Source organism: Ictalurus punctatus, chromosome 13 (assembly GCF_001660625.3).
Source record: "Ictalurus punctatus breed USDA103 chromosome 13, Coco_2.0, whole genome shotgun sequence".
Classification (NCBI taxonomy): domain Eukaryota; kingdom Metazoa; phylum Chordata; class Actinopteri; order Siluriformes; family Ictaluridae; genus Ictalurus; species Ictalurus punctatus.
In genome coordinates, this window is record NC_030428.2 from 4,011,162 (window position 1) to 4,024,413 (window position 13,252).

Below are 13,252 nucleotides of genomic sequence, written 5' to 3' on the forward strand. Positions count from 1 at the left end.
GGCGCTATCGTGACAGTTTGTTTTAAATTGTTTTTGTTGTTGTTTTCTGCATCATTCGCCAGTCCTAAACTGTGTAAATTTTGTATGCTCAGAAACGATATTTTCTAAAAATGTTGTCTTCAACCTGAATGTATTTTTTTCCAACATCCATACATCATACAGAATTCATACAAGAGGAAAATATGTGAAAATATAAAACAGTCTGGATATATTTACATTTACATTTATTCATTTAGCAGACGCTTTTATCCAAAGCGACTTACAAATGAGAAAATGTGACTGAATGTGGCAGATGTGTTAGAATTGTAGACATTTTATGTATGTGTACATATGTGCATGATTAATGTGTAATCCTTCTGTCGAGAAATGAGCAGACTGTTGTCTGTGAAATAATCGATACATTTATTGCATATATGGTTGAGAAAAACACTGTGATGTGTATAAAATTTCTACACTCCCTCGATAATGCATGATAACGTTTGTGTTCTTTTACTGAAATAAATATTTTGACATTTAAGACCATCTGAGTTATTCTTTTGTGGAGGCTAAAGTGTCGATGAAGAAAGTGTATTACACACCTTCAAATGCGGGGTCTTTTGGTGGTAAAAACGTTTAAAAGACAGCGTTTTAAAAGAAACAGTGGTTCGTTTAACAGATATACAAGTTTCGGATTGGCTCGCCGGCGAGGATGCGTACACTCTACACAGAACTGCACCGTTAAAATACAAAAGAAATCGTGTTTTTGTTTATGGTACTGATATGCAGTTTCAGGCCGATCTGGTCGATATGTCTGCATACGCTAAGGAAAACGACAACGTTCATTTTCTGTTGACGCGCATAGACATGTTTAGTAAATATGCGAGGACTCAGGTTTTAAAAAAACAAATCCGGCGTCGAGGTGTCTAAAGCGTTCCAATCTATACTGGATGAGGGCAGGGTGCCCCGTAAACTACAGACAGATAATCAGAAAGAATTTTTTAATAAACATTTTCAAAACATGATTTAAAAGCGTGCATCGTCGAACTGTTTAACAGAACCTTAAAAGGGCGGATGTGGAGATATTTAACTGCTACAAACTCCAAACGCTATATCGATATTCTACAAGACATCACGGATGGATACAACGCCAGCTATCACAGGAGCATTAAGATGAGACCTATTGATGTGAACAAAGAAAATGAATCTGCCGTGTATAAAAACCTATATGGACCTAAAGACGGGTCCACCGTAACCCCCAAATTTAAATATAAAGCGACGACATGGTTACAATTACTAAAGTAAGAGCTCCGTTCAGAAAAGGTTATAAAGAAAACTATACACACGAGTTTTTCATTATAACAGAATGCAAATCACGCGAACGTCCCGTCTATAGGTTGTGTGATTATGACGGTGATGTCATCGATGGTGTTTTTTATGAAGAGGAATTACAAAAAAATATTTGTGAATGTTTTGAAAACAAAACATTTAAAGTGGAAAACATTTTAGACAAGAAGAAACAAGGCAGAAAAACATTGGTTTTGTCACAATATAGCCGGCAGATGGCGCTGCGGCGACGACGTGCACGTAGAGCTGGAGCGCACTCGGGTTTGTTTCGGTTTGGTTTCCACCCTGTTCAGTCATTGGTTGATTTTCGAGGGAGTGTAATGATTGGTACCAGCTGTCAGCACTCGAGGAAATCACAGTTGTTTTTTAAACCCCTCGCGTTGCTGTGCACTTGGTGCAGTATTACATACTGATTTGGGGGAATAGTGCCACGTGGTAATGTTTCCATGGTCTGCTCTGGTTTGTGTTTCCTGCCATAGTTCAAGTTAAATGATTTCCATGTCTATTTTCTTGTTTCAGGCCATAATCCTAGTTAAATGATTTTCCATGTCTAGTTTCGTGTTTCCTGCCATAGTTAAGTGACAGATGAGTATTTGTTGACGTGGGTAATTGTGATAAGCAGTAGTGGTTTCAAGTCTTGTTCCAAGTTTCATGCTTCAGTTCGAGTTCTTGTTTAGACCTTGGTTCCTGTTTGCTTGTACACTGACTGTAGTTAGGAGACTTTGATCCTGCACTTACTTCCAGTCCCAGTCTCGTTGCATAAGTTTTGGTTAGATGGCTCGGATGTGTGACTACCTACCCAAAGCTCCCTTAAGAAAATTACTGTCAATGGTGATGATCAACACGCATCATTCAAGACTCCCGGGTGAACACTGGTTAGCCATCTACATAAACGAGGTCAGCGTGGGGTTTTTTTTTTTTTTTTTTTGGACAGCTTTGGTAATAAACCGATGACTATCATTTTCTGCAGAATATCAAAAGCTCTCTAAACTGCGATTCTAGAGTGGTTCAGCAGTACAAGTTCAAGATTTTATATCATTGTGTTTTTTCTCAAGCACATGGTAAAGGGGTATGATTATGACCATGTGATTTCTTTCTTTATACTGGTGATATTATTAAAAATGATCAGATGACCTGTGTTTTTATGAAACTACAATGAACTTTTAGTTAAGTGTTTTCTAATGTATTCATTGTGTTCAGACAGGTGAAATGTTTGTCTAATACTAGATTTTTTTTCAATAAAAACAAAACGGGTTTGTTATTCTTTTGACTTTTTATTATACATGTGTCACATCCAGCAATACAGATAATATAAACATTAGAAAACTCATGGATTTAAAAACTTAGCCACTGACTCGTGTCAAGAGTGGGTGATTTGAATACTGGGCCATCTGAATAATTTGCTTGTGCTGATGGTGTGCTCTGCAGTGTTTCCTGTGTGTATTTTTTTTTTTTTTTTTTTTTTTTTAATACGCATGTTAGACGCGATGGTTATAGGCGAAGTCGATTTGGTTTTGAAAGAGTTAATTGCGTGTCTGACATAATGGTTTGGAACCGTTGAGTATGGTATGTTTAAAGTAGCAAAAGCCTCCAGAAATTCGAGCCAGCTGACAGGTCTTAGGGCATCAGAAATGTTTCGCGGCGCCGTGATGCCTTTAACTAAATCGAGTATGTGAGCCGGGAATAGTTCTACCGTTAAACACAAACTCCCCCGAATCGTCCCAATATGTGACCTCTTTCATTTTAGACATTTTATCTAAAATGTAGTGAGCGTTTTTTTTTTTTTTACACACCTGCGGAACATTCTTCAAAACAGCGTCCACTATGTTATCTAAATCGTCGTGGGGGTTTACGCTGGGCGGTGCAGATGGCTTTTCTTTTTCAGTTTGATCAGTCTGCGGGAGTGTTAATGTGCTGTTTTCACGGTCCCCTTTTCTGGCGACTATTAAAAAACGCTTGTGTACAGCTTCGTGTTTTTCATAATTGTCCAAGTCAGATCGTTCCAAAGTATTTCTTATAGCTATGTCCAAATCATTCTCCACAATATGCTGAATAGAATCCCGGGGGTTTCCAGTCTTTAGTTTATCCAACTGATGCTGCGGGACTAAAAACATCTATGAATACTCCATTCCTGTTATCTAGAAGCAATCAGGTTGGAGATGAAAGGAATAGCGATGCTTAAGAGCGGTAGAAGAAAGCCCCTCTGTTGGTTTATTACTCGTCTCTTTCTTTTAACACCAATCTTCTTATCTGTAACAAATTTGATCACGCTTTTCCTTTTTCTGAGTTTCTGGTATTGTTGTGATGTGAGAGGTATATTACCATAGAGAACATTAAGAAGTACTTCACACAATGTCGCAATGAGTTTGTCTGTGACAGTTTGTAAAATAATCCGTCTTTGTTTGGGTGTTGCTTTTAAAATTTTTTAAAAGCGGCAGGTTTCTACAAAGTCTGGCCGACATTTTCGCCATCTTCTTTTCTGGAGATATACCACAGGGTGTGGCGCAAGTACATCTGTTCCGAGCCAGTAGTGTTCAGGTGTTTTTCTTTTATAATCAATCAGCAGATAGCCAAAAGTTTTGCTGGTTGCATCTTGGTAACACTCCATAAAAAATTTTGTGTTGCCAGGATACATTTGTCTTCCTAGAACACTGACAGCTAACAGCTAACACTAACAGCTTGATGCTGACCCAACAGCCTGAAATCGCTCTTTCCTCATCAGTATGTCCACACGGGTCTGTCTGATTCTGCTGTTCTGCACATGTACGACAGAGTGGAAACGTAAGCTTACCACCAGTCCTATAGGGAAGGACGGGGTGAAGCAGTTTTCGTGGTGGCAGCACTGTAGCTTTGACGAACCCATAATAATTTTCAAGAGGTACAAAATCCTTGAAAATTTTTTGTGAATGTCCTATGGGGTAACATTTTTTGGCCTGGCAAAAGGGATACAAGCTTGTAAAGTCGACATATCTTTTTTTTTTTTTTTTTTTTTTTTACTAATGTCGGCTTTGTGATACAATTTGTATTCGTTAGTATGACCACGAAATGTAGCATTGCGCGGTTTCAATCTTTCAGGATGCGTGTAAGTGGACATAAAGGCCATTACAGCGACATCGGTCCGTTTAAGATTATTCCAATCACACTCCCACATTACCTCAACATCCAGACCATACGCTTTTTCCAATATTTTGACTTTGTCATCAAATTGTCTTCTGAGCAAGTCATAGGGCACTTTTGATAATGGATATAAATGTTTGGGGTTATAATGACAATCGTGCCCCTGAAAAATACAACCGTTCAATTTGAAAGCATATTTGACGCCATGCTTTTCATAATAACCACCGAGATGGTATTTTCCAATCACCATCTCACCGTGGTTTAATGCGTGCTGAATGTTTATGCCACGTGTTGTTTTGACATATTCAAGCCATTCAATGGAAACGGTTGAATATGTCTTATTCTGATTTGTGTATGCATTGTTATGGCTCAGAGCTAGAGTGTCTTTTCATAGGATGCGGGTTTTATACACGGCCATGCAGCACCCTGCTAAAGTGGTGAGAGAGGAATAGTTTGTATATATTGTAACCTTATTTTTGACAGATATAGGTCAAAGGTCAAGATCATAAAATTTAATGACCCTGACAGGTCAAAGGGGTCAGGACGCACGTTGTTTTATTGGTTAGCACGTTCGCCTCAGACCTCCAGGGTCCAAGTCCTGCCGGGGCCGTGTGTGTGGAGTTTGCACGTTCTCCCTGTGCTGTGGGGTTTCCTCCCCCAGTCCAAAGACATGCATGATAGGCTGATTGGCATGTCTAAAGTGTCCGTAGTGTATGAATGGGTTTATGTGTGATTGTGCCCTGTGATGGACTGGCACCCTGTCCAGGGTGTACCCTGCCTTGTGCCTGATGCTCCCTGGGATAGGCTCCAGGTTCCCCATGACCCTGAAAAGGAGTAAGTGGTAAAAGATGGATGGATATTTACATTGGCATCATAAAAAATAGTTATGTTAAATCCGGTTCCCATGCACTCCAGATACACACACATATTCTCATATGTAGTGTGGTCATGTGTCTCACACACACACACACACACACACACACACACACACACACACACACACACACACACACACACACACACACACACACACACACACACACACACACACACACACACACACACACACACACACACACACACACACACACACAGTGGCTCAGTTGGTAGAGTGGGTTGTCCACTTAGGGTTGGCGGTTCGATTCCCGGCTTGGGTGACTCCACATGTTGAAGTGTCCTTGAGCAAGACACTGTACCCCAAGTTGCTCCCAATGGTAAGCTAGCGCCTTGCATGGCAGCTCCTGCTACCATTGGGGTGTGTGTGAATGGGTGAATGAGACACAGTGTAAAGCGCTTTGGATAAAAGCGCTATATAAATGCGCCATTTACCATTTACATCCAACCAAAAATATGACACAGAGACACACGCATGCATATGACCCTGTCTATACAAGCACACACACATCCAACACACACAAGTTCTTTCCTTTCACATAGATTGTGAAACACTCCTGAGTTAGGCCTATGTCAATGGTTCAATTCCACACACAAACAAACATGCACAGACAACACATACATTGCACACATGCATACATTCTAGTATACAAAAGTCGAGCACTCTGAGAGTCAGGCCTAGGTCAAAGGTCAACCCCGTTCCGATGTATTACACACAGAGACACACGCATGCATACGACCATGTCTATAAAAGCACACACACATCCAACTAAAAATATGACACACACACACAAGGCTGGTGAAAAAATAAGCGAATGATTAATAATGAATCTCCATACACATCCAACCAAAAATATGACACAAACACACTTTCTTTTCATATTATTTAAAAAGAATTTGTGTTATGTACTTAATTACCATAATTATGAACACAAGTTGTTAAGTTGACAATCATTTTTAAAATTACGTTGCTCCATTTAGATTTTCTCCAGTAGAATGCAGTCTTTTAAACCAGGAAAAATGACTAACTTTAAGTTACGGCAACTAATTAACAATAGTAACTAAAATCCAGTGTGATTTATAATACAAATATCATACCTAACATCTCTGCAGGTTTTATAGACATAAAAGCACTGAATGAAATGAGCAATATAGACAAAAATGAAACACTCTGCGTCTACTACTTATCTCTCTCACAGAGCTATCCACAGTCCAAAGGCTGCTAATTCTGCTCAAAGAGCAAACTGACTACAATGGAGCTAGAAGGCTATATGTTTGAATGACAAATAATAAAAAATAATAAAAAATAAATAAATAATTGATCAATACATGAAATTAGATTACACAATGTAGGTGACGTTTACATGAATGAGTAGAAATGTAATAATGCTTTTCTTTCCTATAACACAAATGAAAAGCCCTCTGTAGATGAGCAGATTTGTCAAATGAAACTTTTTCATTCTTATCCACTGCTACAGTAAACTAAAGAGTAGATTTTCAAATTACACTGCAAAATATGACTAGCATTAGCTATGGGTAGTAGTGCAAAATTGTCCATCAACTGTATTAGCAGGTGTAGCCTATACACGAGCCCACTATTGGTCATATCACAATTGAGAATATTCCCAAATTCATTGCTTTAGTAGAATTTATTTGTAAGTGAAATGATACTCACACTGAAACATCCTTTGTATAGTATTTGTTCAGTCTACAGGTCCTCTAACACAGTCTTAACTGTCTGAATTTGTCCAGACATGTTAAATGGGTACGGACTTGACATTAGTGACTTGAAGTTATCAAGCCTTAATTTCGTTAAGCTACTACTTTCTTCTAGAACTCAATTAATAGATCTCGTATGGTAGCACTACTTGTATTGTTCTCTGCTTGATAGATTGCTTTGCTTGTATTCTTTCATTTGTAAGTCACTTTGGATAAGAGTGTCTGTTAAATGAATAAATGTAAATGTAAATGTACTACAACTTCAATTTTGTTTTAAATCAATTAATGCAGAGATTTCAGTTTAAATTACACACAATGATGTAATTATCAACATTATTATGTCAACACATGTCATCAAAACAATGTTTACAACTTTAAATATTTAATCAAATCAATAAATTAGAATTTTTATCTTGCAATCACAAATTTAATTAAATTGTGGTAATAGGTCCCTGAATGACTTTTTAGACAAAAGCATTGCGATTATTTCTGACTGTGAGTTTCCTGAGACCCTGTGTTCTCTCTCTCTCTCTCTCTCTCTCTCTCTCTCTCTCTCTCTCTCTCTCTCTCTCTCTCTCACACACACACACACACACACACACACACGCCATGCATTCCAGATACACACACACGTATTCTCATATATAGTGTGGTCATGTGTATTACTTACACACACACACACACACACACACACACACACACACACACCTCTAACATTCCTGAGCCAGGTCAAAGATCATCATCAACCGTCATTATCTTAACAGGTGTAGGTCAAAGATTAATTTCAGTGGTCCCCACCCTTAGTGTACTGTGACAAATGTACAAACCCACCCCCTCTGCCAGAACCAGAAGAAGGTGAAGTTGAAAGTCAGCAACTCCATTTTGTGTCGAGGGGAAGATAAACCATTTCAGGAGTAAAAACACAGTGAGTATCTAAATCTAAAGCTATAATATATAAACACACTGAATCTGATCTGTATGTAGATCTGTATCTCTAAACACTCACTAGTTTACAGAGGAACTAAACTTTGGTGTAAGGTGTTTAATAGCAGTGAATATATCACTGATCTGATCTAAGAACAGTTTAGAGAAATCATTCACTGAGAGAAGAGTGAAAATGACCATGTAATGTGGAGGAGAAGAGCAGTGTAGCTTTGAGTCAGTGAACTCTACAGGCTTTACGACCCAGCTGAGTCAGTTAGCTGATGAATTACATCAGTGTAATTCCTGAGGTATGAGGTGTGTCTCCTGTTTGAATAAGTGTGCAGACTGTAGCTGAATTAAAAAGATGGAATTATTGGTGTTTAATGATGAACACATTCTGTAACAGTGCTGAGACAGCAGAGTATTAATTATTGCTGATATTTCTGTTCTAATTACAGAATGATGAAGAGAAAGAGATCAGACTCACCAGAACCCAGCTGTGTGTCCATGAAGAGTGACGCGTCAATGGATATTCCAATTTACTTCAGAGACGGAGCCAGTTCTCCTGATGTGAGGTCAGTACAGTGAGGTGTTTTACAGCAGTGTTCCACCTGATCAAACTCACTGGTCTCATTATGAAGCCCTTCATGAGCTTTATCAGGTGTTGAAGCAGTAAAACACTAAAGTGTGCAGTGCTGCAGCTCTCGGACTGGCAGTGAGGAAAACTGCTTTAAGAGTTCAGTTCAGCCTGCAGTCCCTGAGCTGGAGGGTCTGTGGTGCTACACAACAACATTTACACCTGGGACATTAATGACTAGACCACTATTTTATTCATAAACATGTTAGTGTCAGTGAGGAAACCCTGAAATCAGTGTATTGTGTTAAGAGGATAGTGTTAAATATCTGTCTCTGTATGTATTAGTGTGTTGTGCAGCTATGAATACATATAGTCTATATTACATCGCGTTTTTTATCTGTTCACAGACCACAAATGAAGAAATCAAACATCAGCAGAAATCAGCTGGACTCCATATTCAAGGTGTGTGTGTCTTTTTAATGTGTGTAACTTGTGTGTGAGTAGGTTGCAGGTTTTTATTTAAGATAATTATGGTTCACAGGTTTATCAATGTGCAGCAGCATTATGGGTAATCAGGCAGAATTTCAGTTGTAACTGTGGTAATAGAAAGAGACCTTTCTTCTTTTCATAAAATAAAAGCATCTCTTGGTGTGTACCATTATGATATTTATGTATTTCTGTGTATCAGACAGAGCTGAAATCCAGCCTGAGAGAGAAGTTTAAAAGAATTAATGAAGGAATCTCACAGCATGGAAGCTCAGCAATTCTGAATGAGATCTATACAGAGCTCTACATCACAGAGGGTTGGAGTGGAGACGTCAATAATGAACATGAGGTGAGACAGATTGAGACAGCGTCCAGGAGACCAGCAACACAGGAGACACCCATCAAATGTAACGAGCTCTTTAAAGACAAGTCCATCAGAAGAGTGCTGACTAAAGGAGTTGCTGGAATTGGAAAAACAGTCTCTGTGCAGAAGTTCATTCTGGACTGGGCTGAAGGAAAAGCAAATCAAGACGTCACCTTCATGTTTCCACTTCCCTTTAGAGAGCTGAATCTGATGAAGCAGAGAAATCTCAATCTGATGGAGCTTCTTCATCACTTTTTCCCAGAGATGAGAAAACTAGAATTACTAGACTCCTACACAGTGGTGTTGATCTTTGATGGTCTGGATGAGTGTCGACTTCCTCTAAATTTCCAGAAGAATGAGAGATTGTGTGATGTGACAGAGCCAGCCTCGGTGGATGTGCTGCTGACAAACCTCATCAAGGGGAATCTGCTTCCCTCTGCTCTCCTCTGGATAACCTCTCGACCAGGAGCAGCCAATCAGATCCCTCCTGAGTGTGTAGACCAGGTAACAGAGGTACGAGGCTTCAGTGATCCTCAGAAAGAGGAGTACTTCAGGAAGAGGATCAGTGATCAGAGCCTGGCCAATAAAATCATCACACGCATGAAGTCTTCAAGAAGCCTCTACATCATGTGCCACATCCCAGTCTTCTGCTGGATCTCAGCCACTGTTCTAGAGAGAATGTTGGGTGAAGCAGAGAGTGGAGAGGTCCCCAAGACTCTGACTCAAATGTTCACACACTTCCTGATCTTTCAGATCAAACACAAGGACCAAAAGTACCATCAGAAATGTGACCCTGATCCTCAGCAGACCAGAGAGAGTATAATGGCACTGGGGAAACTGGCTTTCCAACAGCTGGAGAAAGGAAACCTGATCTTCTATGAGGAAGACCTGAGAGAGTGTGGCATTGATGTTGGAGAAGTTGCAGTGTACTCAGGAGTGTGTACCCAAATCTTCAGAGAGGAGTTTGGGCTTCACCTGGGGAAGGTGTTCAGCTTTGTACATCTGAGTGTTCAGGAGTTTCTGGCTGCTTTATATGCATTTCTCTCCTTCATCAGCAGAAATATAACAGAACAACAAACCACTGATATGTCTGATCTGTTCAGAAAGTCAAACATGTCTGATTTCCTCAGGAGTGCAGTGGACAAGGCCTTACAGAGTGAGAATGGACACCTGGACCTGTTCCTCCGCTTCCTTCTGGGTCTCTCACTGGAGTCCAATCAGGCTCTCTTACGAAGCTTAATGCCCCAGACAAGAAGCAGCTCTCACAGCAAACAGGAAACAGTCGAGTACATCAAGGAGAAGATCAGGGAGAATCCATCTCCAGAGAAATCCATCAATCTGTTCCACTGTCTGAATGAACTGAATGATCATTCTCTAGTGCAGGAAGTACAGACTTACCTGAACAGAGGAGGTTACAGTCGTCTCAGTGAAACCAGACTCTCTCCTGCTCAGTGGTCAGCTCTGGTGTTTGTGTTACTGAACTCAGATCAGGAGCTGGATGAGTTTGATTTGAGGAAATATGACCGATCAGAGGAATGTTTTCTGAAGCTGCTGCCAGTGGTCAAAGCCTCCAGAAAAGCTGTGTGAGTATCTTTATTTATAAATGTATTACTGCATGGTTTGTTATTTTAATGTAACACTGAACTGCACTGTTTGGATTAATGCTTGTTAATAGTTACTCTAATCATCTTTAAACAAACCTCTGGTACTGTTACAGAAGATTGTTTCACTTTTTACACTAACACGTTACGTCTGCACTGAGATCTGGGCCATATGGACAAAACGTTATATCACCATTTATTACCTTTTCTCTAAAACTGATGAAAATGATCTCTACAAAATAACTGCATGTATTCATGACTGCTTTTTGATCATTTTGTGAACTAAACACCAGTGAAAGGCACTTTTTCTTTTCTCCTTTTACTTGAAAGAGACATTGAACAGAGCTTCACAATTGAGAACAAGAAAAACGTAACACTGTCACCATGGGAACAATATGAATACAACATGTGACATTGTGTGTGTGTGTGTGTGTGTGTGTGTGTGTGTGTGTGTGAGAGAGAGAGAGAGAGAGAGAGAGAGAGAGAGAGAGAGAGAGAGAGAGAGAGAGAGAGAGAGTGTGAGTGAGTGAGTGTTAAAGGTACAGGAGCAGTCTGGCTGTGTACATCTGGCTGTGTCTGGCTGACAGTACATATTAAATTATTTTAGACATTTTAAAGCTCACACATCTGATGTTATTTTTATTTATGCTATGCTAACAGAAAGAATAAGTTAATGTTACCTGTCTTACATTTTATTGTCTGTTTCTGTTCTGTTTCTCCAACGAAATATTTCCAAACAAAGCCACAACACATCCTGCTCCTTTTTGTTCAAATGGGAGATTTCTTATTTATTTTATTTATTTTTTAGTTGGAGACCTTTTAACACGTACTTTCATTAAAAAATGGTTTCAAGTTTCAATTATAATAAAGCATTTGTTCAAACAAAAAACATCTGTTTTCAGTCCTTTAAGGACCATTGTAACTGATAATAATTTATTATTATTATTATTATTATTATTATTATTATTATTATTATTATTATCAGTTAGAATGATCCTTAAAGGAATGAAAACAGAAGGGTTTTTGTTTGAACAAATGCCTTATTATAATTGTTGGCTCAAATTTAGCCTATTACCCAAAAACTTTTAAAATTCAACTTAGAAGCCAATACTCACATCTACCTCTGAGCCCAGTTGGAGATAGAAAAAAACTCCAGCCGTGAGTGAGAAGAAGCAAGGGTCCAGCTTTATTGGTTCCGTTCCTCCACACGAGATCCACACCGATGAGAATTCTCAGAAGTGATCTGATACCCTGAACTTAAGCTCCAGTATTTATACTGTACTTACACAGTAAGTAACCCATATGTTTCAAGAAGACCATGATCTCACTACTAATAGGGTTAAAAAGAGCTCATCTACCTTACTCTTATGTTCCAGAAAAGGGCTATTCCACTTACACATAGAATCAAAACCAGGGGTTTCAAATTACACATAAAATCAGAACCAAGGGATTTGATCCCTTATAAGAGTATATATTATTATTATTATAAGATATTACCCTTATAATATCTTAATATTCCTTTTTATTATTCTTATAAAGTTATTGTAGTATGTGTGAGAGAGAGAGAGAAAGAGAGAGTGTGTGTGTGTGTGTGTGTGTGTGTGTGTGTGTGTGTGTGTGTGTGTGTGTGTGTGTGTGTGTGTTATGTCTACTTGCCCGCCCTTGACTGTAAGAGAGTGTGTGTGTGTGTGTGTGGTGTGTTAGCACTCCTCAGCTCATATACTTCTTTTTGACTTTTTGACTAATAAACCATAGTGTATTACTCTTAAAGATCTAAGATCTTTAAAGTGTGAATCCAATTCAATATTCAATATCAGTCAATATCCGCCTCACACTGCTTCTGTGTGTCTTGGTGCCCGTCTTTTCTTCTTCTCCCCTTTACTGGATTCTAGGTCTCCCTCATGTTTATTTTATGACATTTTTTATCCACAACATAATACAGCATTTTAGTATAATAATAATAATAATAATAATAATAATAATAATAATAATAGTACTGATGTGGAGTCCTGTCCTCTGATTTATGTGTGTAAGAGAAACACACTCACATTTCTGTTACATGGTAAACTTTCGCTGGATTATGGCTGTGTTTGTGTGTTTGAGATCAGAGTTCTGATATTTCATCATTTCTCTTCCAGACTGTGGAGGTGTAATCTGACAGAGGAAAGCTGTAGAGTTCTGTCCTCAGTTCTCAGCTCAAACTCCTCCAGACTGAGAGAACTGGACCTGAGTAACAACAGCCTGCAG

General features: G+C 39.0%; 1 long non-coding RNA gene across 1 annotated transcript; it reads left to right on the forward strand.

Moving 5' to 3' along the window:
- Window positions 1-7,892: 7,892 nt before the first annotated feature.
- Window positions 7,893-9,017, forward strand: LOC128634620 (uncharacterized). The gene is made up of 3 exons (XR_008397780.1): window positions 7,893-7,978; window positions 8,436-8,552; window positions 8,962-9,017. It is a non-coding gene; the product is annotated as an uncharacterized LOC128634620 (long non-coding RNA).
- The last annotated feature ends 4,235 nt before the right edge of the window (window positions 9,018-13,252 follow it).